This window comes from Schistocerca gregaria, chromosome 11, assembly GCF_023897955.1.
Source record: "Schistocerca gregaria isolate iqSchGreg1 chromosome 11, iqSchGreg1.2, whole genome shotgun sequence".
NCBI lineage: Eukaryota > Metazoa > Arthropoda > Insecta > Orthoptera > Acrididae > Schistocerca > Schistocerca gregaria.
The window spans coordinates 2612613-2625431 of record NC_064930.1 but is presented as its reverse complement, the minus strand read 5'-3'; positions in this window follow the sequence as shown (position 1 = coordinate 2625431).

The following is a 12819-nucleotide window of genomic DNA, read 5'->3' as shown; positions in this document are numbered from 1 at the left end:
TCGATAAAAGCGTAGACAGTTTGAGACATTACTCCCATGGAGAAAAGTGCTCGTGGTGCGTGTTGTATTCAATACCGATGCAATTTCTGTGTTTCATCAACACTCTGAACGTCCACAGATTACAAAATGCCTCCAAATGTGTTTCGGAAACTACTACTGGTCTCCCAGGAATCGATAAAAGCGTAGACAGTTTGAGACATTACTCCCATGGAGAAAAGTGCGCATGGTCCGTGTTATATTCAATCCTGATGCAATTTCTGTGTTTCATCAACACTCTGAACGTCCACAGATTACAAAATGCCTCCAAATGTGTTTCGGAAACTACTACTGGTCTCCCAGGAATCGATAAAAGCGTAGACACTTTGAGACATTACTCCCATGGAGAAAAGTGCTTGTGGTGCGTGTTGTATTCAATACCGATGCAATTTCTGTGTTTCATCAACACTCTGAACGTCCACAGATTACAGAATGACTCAAAATGTGTTTCGAAAACTACTACTGGTCTCCCAGGAATCGATAAAAGCGTAGACAGTTTGAGACATTACTCCCATGGAGAAAAGTGCTCGTGGTGCGTGTTGTATTCAATACCGATGCAATTTCTGTGTTTCATCAACACTCTGAACGTCCACAGATTACAGAATGCCTCAAAATGTGTTTAGAAAACTACTACTGGTCTACCAGGAATCGATAAAATCGTAGACAGTTTGAGACATTACTCCCATGGAGAAAAGTGCTCGTGGTGCGTGTTGTATTCAATACCGATGCAATTTCTGTGTTTCATCAACACTCTGAACGTCCACAGATTACAGAATGCCTCAAAATGTGTTTAGAAAACTACTACTGGTCTCCCAGGAATCGATAAAAGCGTAGACAGTTTGAGACATTACTCCCATGGAGAAAAGTGCGCATGGTGCGTGTTATATTCAATCCTGATGCAATTTCTGTGTTTCATCAACACTCTGAACGTCCACAGATTACAAAATGCCTCCAAATGTGTTTCGGAAACTACTACTGTTCTCCCAGGAATCGATAAAAGCGTAGACAGTTTGAGACATTACTCCCATGGAGAAAAGTGCTCGTGGTGCGTGTTGTATTCAATACCGATGCAATTTCTGTGTTTCATCAACACTCTGAACGTCCACAGATTACAAAATGCCTCCAAATGTGTTTCGGAAACTACTACTGGTCTCCCAGGAATCGATAAAAGCGTAGACAGTTTGAGACATTACTCCCATGGAGAAAAGTGCGCATGGTCCGTGTTATATTCAATCCTGATGCAATTTCTGTGTTTCATCAACACTCTGAACGTCCACAGATTACAAAATGCCTCCAAATGTGTTTCGGAAACTACTACTGGTCTCCCAGGAATCGATAAAAGCGTAGACACTTTGAGACATTACTCCCATGGAGAAAAGTGCTTGTGGTGCGTGTTGTATTCAATACCGATGCAATTTCTGTGTTTCATCAACACTCTGAACGTCCACAGATTACAAAATGCCTCCAAATGTGTTTCGGAAACTACTACTGGTCTCCCAGGAATCGATAAAAGCGTAGACAGTTTGAGACATTACTCCCATGGAGAAAAGTGCTCGTGGTGCGTGTTGTATTCAATACCGATGCAATTTCTGTGTTTCATCAACACTCTGAACGTCTACAGATTACAAAATGCCTCCAAATGTGTCTCGGAAACTACTACTGGTCTCCTAGGAATCGATAAAAGCGTAGACAGTTTGAGACATTACTCCCATGGAGAAAAGTGCTCGTGGTGCGTGTTGTATTCAATACCGATGCAATTTCTGTGTTTCATCAACACTCTGAACGTCCACAGATTACAGAATGCCTCAAAATGTGTTTAGAAAACTACTACTGGTCTCCCAGGAATCGATAAAAGCGTAGACAGTTTGAGACATTACTCCCATGGAGAAAAGTGCTCGTGGTGCGTGTTGTATTCAATACCGATGCAATTTCTGTGTTTCATCAACACTCTGAACGTCTACAGATTACAAAATGCCTCCAAATGTGTCTCGGAAACTACTACTGGTCTCCTAGGAATCGATAAAAGCGTAGACAGTTTGAGACATTACTCCCATGGAGAAAAGTGCTCGTGGTGCGTGTTGTATTCAATACCGATGCAATTTCTGTGTTTCATCAACACTCTGAACGTCCACAGATTACAGAATGCCTCAAAATGTGTTTAGAAAACTACTACTGGTCTCCCAGGAATCGATAAAAGCGTAGACAGTTTGAGACATTACTCCCATGGAGAAAAGTGCTCGTGGTGCGTGTTGTATTCAATGCCGATGCAATTTCTGTGTTTCATCAACACTCTGAACGTCCACAGATTACAGAATGACTCAAAATGTGTTTCGAAAACTACTACTGGTCTCCCAGGAATCGATAAAAGCGTAGACAGTTTGAGACATTACTCCCATGGAGAAAAGTGGGCATGGTGCGTGTTATATTCAATCCCGATGCAATTTCTGTGTTTCATCAACACTCTGAACGTCCACAGATTACAAAATGCCTCCAAATGTGTTTCGGAAACTACTACTGGTCTCCCAGGAATCGATAAAAGCGTAGACAGTTTGAGACATTACTCCCATGGAGAAAAGTGCTCGTGGTGCGTGTTGTATTCAATACCGATGCAATTTCTGTGTTTCATCAACACTCTGAACGTCCACAGATTAAAGAATGCCTCCAAATGTATTTCGAAAACTACTACTGGTCTCCCAGGAATCGATAAAAGCGTAGACAGTTTGAGACATTACTCCCATGGAGAAAAGTGGGCATGGTGCGTGTTATATTCAATCCCGATGCAGTTTCTGTGTTTCATCAACACTTTGAACGTCCACAGATTACAAAATGCCTCCAAATGTGTTTCGGAAACTACTACTGGTCTCCCAGGAATCGATAAAAGCGTAGACAGTTTGAGACATTACTCCCATGGAGAAAAGTGCGCATGGTCCGTGTTATATTCAATCCTGATGCAATTTCTGTGTTTCATCAACACTCTGAACGTCCACAGATTACAAAATGCCTCCAAATGTGTTTCGGAAACTACTAATGGTCTCCCAGGAATCGATAAAAGCGTAGACAGTTTGAGACATTACTCCCATGGAGAAAAGTGCTCGTGGTGCGTGTTGTATTCAATATCGATGCAATTTCTGTGTTTCATCAACACTCTGAACGTCTACAGATGACAAAATGCCTCCAAATGTGTTTCGGAAACTACTACTGGTCTCCCAGGAATCGATAAAAGCGTAGACAGTTTGAGACATTACTCCCATGGAGAAAAGTGCGCATGGTGCGTGTTATATTCAATCCCGATGCAATTTCTGTGTTTCATCAACACTCTGAACGTCCACAGATTTCAGAATGCCTCAAAATGTGTTTAGAAAACTACTACTGGTCTCCCAGGAATCGATAAAAGCATAGACAGTTTGAGACATTACTCCCATGGAGAAAAGTGCTCGTGGTGCGTGTGCGTGTTGTATTCAATACCGATGCAATTTCTGTGTTTCATCAACACTCTGAACGTCCACAGATTACAGAATGCCTCAAAATGTGTTTCGAAAACTACTACTGGTCTCCCAGGAATCGATAAAAGCGTAGACAGTTTGAGACATTACTCCCATGGAGAAAAGTGGGCATGGTGCGTGTTATATTCAATCCCGATGCAATTTCTGTGTTTCATCAACACTCTGAACGTCCACAGATTACAAAATGCCTCCAAATGTGTTTCGGAAACTACTACTGGTCTCCCAGGAATCGATAAAACCGTAGACAGTTTGAGACATTACTCCCATGGAGAAAAGTGCTCGTGGTGCGTGTTGTATTCAATCCCGATGCAATTTCTGTGTTTCATCAACACTCTGAACGTCCACAGATTACAGAATGCCTCAAAATGTGTTTAGAAAACTACTACTGGTCTCCCAGGAATCGATAAAAGCGTAGACAGTTTGAGACATTACTCCCATGGAGAAAAGTGCTTGTGGTGCGTGTTGTATTCAATACCGATGCAATTTCTGTGTTTCATCAACACTCTGAACGTCCACAGATTACAAAATGCCTCCAAATGTGTTTCGGAAACTACTACTGGTCTCCCAGGAATCGATAAAAGCGTAGACAGTTTGAGACATTACTCCCATGGAGAAAAGTGCTCGTGGTGCGTGTTGTATTCAATACCGATGCAATTTCTGTGTTTCATCAACACTCTGAACGTCCACAGATTAAAGAATGCCTCCAAATGTATTTCGAAATCTACTACTGGTCTCCCAGGAATCGATAAAAGCGTAAACAGTTTGAGACATTACTCCCATGGAGAAAAGTGCGCATGGTCCGTGTTATATTCAATCCTGATGCAATTTCTGTGTTTCATCAACACTCTGAACGTCCACAGATTACAAAATGCCTCCAAATGTGTTTCGGAAACTACTACTGGTCTCCCAGGAATCGATAAAAGCGTAGACAGTTTGAGACATTACTCCCATGGAGAAAAGTGGGCATGGTGCGTGTTATATTCAATCCCGATGCAATTTCTGTGTTTCATCAACACTCTGAACGTCCACAGATTACAAAATGCCTCCAAATGTGTTTCGGAAACTACTACTGGTCTCCCAGGAATCGATAAAAGCGTAGACAGTTTGAGACATTACTCCCATGGAGAAAAGTGCTCGTGGTGCGTGTTGTATTCAATACCGATGCAATTTCTGTGTTTCATCAACACTCTGAACGTCCACAGATTACAGAATGCCTCAAAATGTGTTTAGAAAAATACTACTGGTCTCCCAGGAATCGATAAAAGCGTAGACAGTTTGAGACATTACTCCCATGGAGAAAACTGCTCGTGGTGCGTGTTGTATTCAATACCGATGCAATTTCTGTGTTTCATCAACACTCTGAGCGTCTACAGATTACAAAATGCCTCCAAATGTGTTTCGGAAACTACTACTGGTCTCCCATAAATCGATAAAAGCGTAGACAGTTTGAGGCATTACTCCCATGGAGAAAAGTGCGCATGGTGCGTGTTATATTCAATCCCGATGCAATTTCTGTGTTTCATCAACACTCTGAACGTCCACAGATTACAGAATGCCTCAAAATGTGTTTAGAAAACTACTACTGGTCTCCCAGGAATCGATAAAAGCGTAGACAGTTTGAGACATTACTCCCATGGAGAAAAGTGCTCGTGGTGCGTGTTGTATTCAATACCGATGCAATTTCTGTGTTTCATCAACACTCCGAACGTCCACAGATTACAGAATGCCTCAAAATGTGTTTCGAAAACTACTACTGGTCTCCCAGGAATCGATAAAAGCGTAGACAGTTTGAGACATTACTCCCATGGAGAAAAGTGGGCATGGTGCGTGTTATATTCCCTCCCGATGCAATTTCTGTGTTTCATCAACCCTCTGAACGTCCACAGATTACAAAATGCCTCCAAATGTGTTTCGGAAACTACTACTGGTCTCCCAGGAATCGATAAAAGCGTAGACAGTTTGAGACATTACTCCCATGGAGAAAAGTGCTCGTGGTGCGTGTTGTATTCAATCCCGATGCAATTTCTGTGTTTCATCAACACTCTGAACGTCCACAGATTAAAGAAAGCCTCCAAATGTATTTCGAAAACTACTACTGGTCTCCCAGGAATCGATAAAAGCGTAGACAGTTTGAGACATTACTCCCATGGAGAAAAGTGGGCATGGTGCGTGTTATATTCAATCCCGATGCAATTTCTGTGTTTCATCAACACTCTGAACGTCCACAGATTACAAAATGCCTCCAAATGTGTTTCGGAAACTACTACTGGTCTCCCAGGAATCGATAAAGGCGTAGACAGTTTGAGACATTACTCCCATGGAGAAAAGTGCGCATGGTCCGTGTTATATACAATCCTGATGCAATTTCTGTGTTTCATCAACACTCTGAACGTCCACAGATTACAAAATGCCTCCAAATGTTTTTCGGAAACTACTACTGGTCTCCCAGGAATCGATAAAAGCGTAGACAGTTTGAGACATTACTCCCATGGAGAAAAGTGCTTGTGGTGCGTGTTGTATTCAATACCGATGCAATTTCTGTGTTTCATCAACACTCTGAACATCCACAGATTACAAAATGCCTCCAAATGGGTTTCGGAAACTACTACTGGTCTCCCAGGAATCGATAAAAGCGTAGACAGTTTGAGACATTACTCCCATGGAGAAAAGTGCTCGTGGTGCGTGTTGTATTCAATACCGATGCAATTTCTGTGTTTCATCAACACTCTGAACGTCCACAGATTAAAGAATGCCTCCAAATGTATTTCGAAATCTACTACTGGTCTCCCAGGAATCGATAAAAGCGTAAACAGTTTGAGACATTACTCCCATGGAGAAAAGTGCGCATGGTCCGTGTTATATTCAATCCTGATGCAATTTCTGTGTTTCATCAACACTCTGAACGTCCACAGATTACAAAATGCCTCCAAATGTGTTTCGGAAACTAGTACTGGTCTCCCAGGAATCGATAAAAGCGTAGACAGTTTGAGACATTACTCCCATGGAGAAAAGAGGGCATGGTGCGTGTTATATTCAATCCCGATGCAATTTCTGTGTTTCATCAACACTCTGAACGTACACAGATTACAAAATGCCTCCAAATGTGTTTCGGAAACTACTACTGGTCTCCCAGGAATCGATAAAAGCGTAGAAAGTTTGAGACATTACTCCCATGGAGAAAAGTGCTCGTGGTGCGTGTTGTATTCAATACCGATGCAATTTCTGTGTTTCATCAACTCTCTGAACGTCCACAGATTACAGAATGCCTCAAAATGTGTTTAGAAAACTACTACTGGTCTCCCAGGAATCGATAAAAGCGTAGACAGTTTGAGACATTACTCCCATGGAGAAAAGTGCTCGTGGTGCGTGTTGTATTCAATACCGATGCAATTTCTGTGTTTCATCAACACTCTAAACGTCTACAGATTACAAAATGCCTCCAAATGTGTTTCGGAAACTACTACTGGTCTCCCATAAATCGATAAAAGCGTAGACAGTTTGAGACATTACTCCCATGGAGAAAAGTGCGCATGGTGCGTGTTATATTCAATCCCGATGCAATTTCTGTGTTTCATCAACACTCTGAACGTCCACAGATTACAGAATGCCTCAAAATGTGTTTAGAAAACTACTACTGGTCTCCCAGGAATCGATAAAAGCGTAGACAGTTTGAGACATTACTCCCATGGAGAAAACTGCTCGTGGTGCGTGTTGTATTCAATACCGATGCAATTTCTGTGTTTCATCAACACTCCGAACGTCCACAGATTACAGAATGCCTCAAAATGTGTTTCGAAAACTACTACGGTCTCCCAGGAATCGATAAAAGCGTAGACAGTTTGAGACATTACTCCCATGGAGAAAAGTGGGCATGGTGCGTGTTATATCACCTCCAGATGCAATTTCTGTGTTTCATCAACACTCTGAACGTCCACAGATTACAAAATGCCTCCAAATGTGTTTCGGAAACTACTACTGGTCTCCCAGGAATCGATAAAAGCGTAGACAGTTTGAGACATTACTCCCATGGAGAAAAGTGCGTGTGGTGCGTGTTGTATTCAATACCGATGCAATTTCTGTGTTTCATCAACACTCTGAACGTCCACAGATTAAAGAATGCCTCCAAATGTATTTCGAAAACTACTACTGGTCTCCCAGGAATCGATAAAAGCGTAGACAGTTTGAGACATTACTCCCATGGAGAAAAGTGGGCATGGTGCGTGTTATATTCAATCCCGATGCAATTTCTGTGTTTCATCAACACTCTGAACGTCCACAGATTACAAAATGCCTCCAAATGTGTTTCGGAAACTACTACTGGTCTCCCAGGAATCGATAAAGGCGTAGACAGTTTGAGACATTACTCCCATGGAGAAAAGTGCGCATGGTCCGTGTTATATACAATCCTGATGCAATTTCTGTGTTTCATCAACACTCTGAACGTCCACAGATTACAAAATGCCTCCAAATGTGTTTCGGAAACTACTACTGGTCTCCCAGGAATCGATAAAAGCGTAGACAGTTTGAGACATTACTCCCATGGAGGAAAGTGCTTGTGGTAGAGCGGCCTGAGCTGGCGAGGCGTGCGCATCGCTGCCGTTGCGCGCTACGCTAACTCGGCCGTTGAGAGCTCGTGAAGAGGTTTCTGTGCTGTGGGAGCCGCGCAGAGCAAATTGTCGTGCGTTGTTTTGACAACGCGTGCAGATTGTCGTGTTTCGCGCCTCACAGCATGGGAAAGAAGGGTGCGCAGAGGAAACCTGCCGCTACGAAGGGTCCTTCGGTTGCGCAACTCACTATGTCTGCCGACCATGCAAGGAACTCCCGAGAAGACGAGTCGCGGCCTGTCCCCCCTTTATACATGAAGTGTAAAGGTGGGTGGACAGCGCTGTTCGACACCATGACGAACTGCGCACGGAACGAAGTGGTCTACGAGTCTGTCGATACAGACTCGCTGATCTGCGTTCGAGCCGCAATCGTGGCCGACCACAGGGCGATCAAGGTCGCAGTGGCCGACCACATCGTCGACGCGCCGCCGGCGCGTGAGAAGGCACCTTCCCCAGGAAGGATGAAGACGACCAAGGCGTTCCTCAGGGGGCTACCTTGGTGCTGTGACGAGGCAGCGGTCCGGGAAGGGCTGCTGCGAGCCGGGTTTGGTGGTGTAACCGCAAGGCTGCACAACCGGACCAACAGGAAGAGGGCGCCACTCTATGCCGTTACCGTGCATACGGTCGACGGCGGGAGCGACATCTTCGACTTGCGGAAGCTGCTGGGCTTCCCGGTGACGTCAGAGGCTCTCCCGACCGCCATGGACCCCCTGCCCCAGTGCTTCAGGTGCCAGGGCGAGGGCCATGTTGCGAAGTATTGCCGCAACGCGGTGCGGTGCGTCAAGTGCTCAGGGGAGCACGACAGCCGCGCCTGCGACCGCGGCAGCAACGTTCTACCGACCTGTGTCCGGTGTGGCGGCCCGCACGTCGCCAGCTGGCGCGGCTGTGCTGCTTTTTCAAGCCGCAGCCGTGCCGGGGGCGGCGAGGCGGCCGCGGCCGCACCGACACAGCGGAAGATGCGAAGACGACGTCGGAAACGGCGTAGGGCGCAGAACAGCCCGGCGCAGCAGAGGGACGGCGCAGCAGCAGCTCCACCTGCCAGGAGCAGGGAAGACCGCTTGGAAACGGGCGGCCAGGACGCAGCCCGCGCTCCCGAGAAGATACGTAACCTCGAACTCGGCAACGCCGTGAAGGAGGCCACTGCAGCCCTCAGAGCCGTCATTGCGACGGAGAGGGCTGCCTTCGCAGCCGCCGTGGCTGCAGAGAAAGAAGAGGCCTTGAGGCAGCTGCGAGCAGTCTTCGCCCGAGGCCCCAGCGCAGTAGTACCTGCGAACACTCCTGCGACCTCGCAGAAGGAAGTCCGCGCGCCTGAGCCAGCGGTTGCCCCAGCAGCACCGCAGGTGAGAGGTGCAGTGAAGAAAACCACCGCTCCAGCTGAACCGGTGGCAACGCCGACCGCGACGGGAGCCGGTCCCCCAAGGGATCGAGAAGCCAAAAGGGCAGCCTTTATCGCCCAGGCGCGAGCGAACGGCAAAACTTCCTCGGACGCTGAACTGACGCAGCTCTTCGAACAAACGGAGCTCTTTGACGCTACATTGCGAAAGAGCTGCGGCGTGCAGTAGAGGAGGACGCTGAACGGTAGCCGATAGCTGTCGTTCTGCACCAGCCTGATGAAGCTGCACCAAGTCACCGACGACAAGGCGCAGCAGAGGGCCCAACAGCAACGCATGCGTTGCCGCGCCGAACTCTTATGTTACAGGGAGGAAGCCACTGCAGCCGGCCCAGGGGACTACAAGCGAGCCCAGCCGCAGCACTCGGACTGACCCAGCTAACGGACACGCAGACATAGGTAACGATGCATGATACCTCACGCTAACCGACCTCACCTTGCATGCTCTATCGCAGCTAGCAAGCCGCTACTGCCCTTACTACCCGTCCTACTGTCGCAGAGGTTTTTTTTCCCTTGGCTCTGGCCTTGGCACTTTTTTTTCCCTCTGCCCTTACAACCGCTACCCTTCAATCGCTTTCGACCACTTCTATCTCCTGATGGACCATGTAAATGAGTAATCTTACCCAGACGCATGGACAACATCACAGCCTGCATCCTGTGCCGCCTGATTCAAACTAACATGCTTACGGAGGTGACAGTAGAACTTTTGGTTTGGTCACCACGTTGATGCGGGCGTGGAGGGGCCCCATCCTTTATTTAAAAAAAAAGTGCTTGTGGTGCGTGTTGTATTCAATACCGATGCAATTTCTGTGTTTCATCAACACTCTGAACGTCCACAGATTACAAAATGCCTCCAAATGTGTTTCGGAAACTACTACTGGTCTCCCAGGAATCGATAAAAGCGTAGACATTTTGAGACATTACTCCCATGGAGAAAAGTGCTCGTGGTGCGTGTTGTATTCAATACCGATGCAATTTCTGTGTTTCATCAACACTCTGAACGTCCACAGATTACAGAATGCCTCAAAATGTGTTTAGAAAACTACTACTGGTCTCCCAGGAATCGATAAAAGCGTAGACAGTTTGAGACATTACTCCCATGGAGAAAAGTGCTCGTAGTGCGTGTTGTATTCTATACCGATGCAATTTCTGTGTTTCATCAACACTCTGAACGTCTACAGATTACAAAATGCCTCCAAATGTGATTCGGAAACTACTACTGGTCTCCCAGGAATCGATAAAAGCGTAGACAGTTTGAGACATTACTCCCATGGAGAAAAGTGCGCATGGTGCGTGTTATATTCAATCCCGATGCAATTTCTGTGTTTCATCAACACTCTGAACGTCCACAGATTACAGAATGCCTCAAAATGTGTTTAGAAAACTACTACTGGTCTCCCAGGAATCGATAAAAGCGTAGACAGTTTGAGACATTACTCCCATAGAGAAAAGTGCTCGTGGTGCGTGATGTATTCAATACCGATGCAATTTCTGTGTTTCATCAACACTCTGAACGTCCACAGATTACAGAATGCCTCAAAATGTGTTTCGAAAACTACTACTGGTCTCCCAGGAATCGATAAAAGCGTAGACAGTTTGAGACATTACTCCCATGGAGAAAAGTGGGCATGGTGCGTGTTATATTCAATCCCGATGCAATTTCTGTGTTTCATCAACACTCTGAACGTCCACAGATTACAAAATGCCTCCAAATGTGTTTCGGAAACTACTACTGGTCTCCCAGGAATCGATAAAAGCGTAGACAGTTTGAGACATTACTCCCATGGAGAAAAGTGCTTGTGGTGCGTGTTGTATTCAATACCGATGCAATTTCTGTGTTTCATCAACACTCTGAACGTCCACAGATTACAAAATGGCTCCAAGTGTGTTTCGGAAACTACTACTGGTCTCCCAGGAATCGATAAAAGCGTAGACAGTTTGAGACATTACTCCCATGGAGAAAAGTGCTCGTGGTGCGTGTTGTATTCAATACCGATGCAATTTCTGTGTTTCATCAACACTCTGAACGTCCACAGATTACAGAATGCCTCAAAATGTGTTTAGAAAACTACTACTGGTCTCCCAGGAATCGATAAAAGCGTAGACAGTTTGAGACATTACTCCCATGGAGAAAAGTGCTCGTGGTGCGTGTTGTATTCAATAACGATGCAATTTCTGTGTTTCATCAACACTCTGAACGTCTACAGATTACAAAATGCCTCCAAATGTGTTTCGGAAACTACTACTGGTCTCCCAGGAATCGATAAAAGCGTAGACAGTTTGAGACATTACTCCCATGGAGAAAAGTGCGCATGGTGCGTGTTATATTCAATCCCGATGCAATTTCTGTGTTTCATCAACACTCTGAACGTCCACAGATTACAGAATGCCTCAAAATGTGTTTAGAAAACTACTACTGGTCTCCCAGGAATCGATAAAAGCGTAGACAGTTTGAGACATTACTCCCATGGAGAAAAGTGCTCGTGGTGCGTGTTGTATTCAATACCGATGCAATTTCTGTGTTTCATCAACACTCTGAACGTCCACAGATTACAGATGGCCTCAAAATGTGTTTCGAAAACTACTACTGGTCTCCCAGGAATCGATAAAAGCGTAGACAGTTTGAGACATTACTCCCATGGAGAAAAGTGGGCATGGTGCGTGTTATATTCAATCCCGATGCAATTTCTGTGTTTCATCAACACTCTGAACGTCCACAGATTACAAAATGCCTCCAAATGTGTTTCGGCAACTACTACTGGTCTCCCAGTAATCGATAAAAGCGTAGACAGTTTGAGACATTACTCCCATGGAGAAAAGTGCTCGTGGTGCGTGTTGTATTCAATACCGATGCAATTTCTGTGTTTCATCAACACTCTGAACGTCCACAGATTACAAAATGCCTCCAAATGTGTTTCGGAAACTACTACTGGTCTCCCAGGAATCGATAAAAGCGTATACAGTTTGAGACATTACTCCCATGGAGAAAAGTGGGCATGGTGCGTGTTATATTCAATCCTGATGCAATTTCTGTGTTTCATCAACACTCTGAACGTCCACAGATTACAAAATGCCTCCAAATGTGTTTCGGAAACTACTACTGGTCTCCCAGGAATCGATAAAAGCGTAGACAGTTTGAGACATTACTCCCATGGAGAAAAGTGCGCATGGTCCGTGTTATATTCAATCCTGATGCAATTTCTGTGTTTCATCAACACTCTGAACGTCCACAGATTACAAAATGCCTCCAAATGTGTTTCGGAAACTACTACTGGTCTCCCAGGAA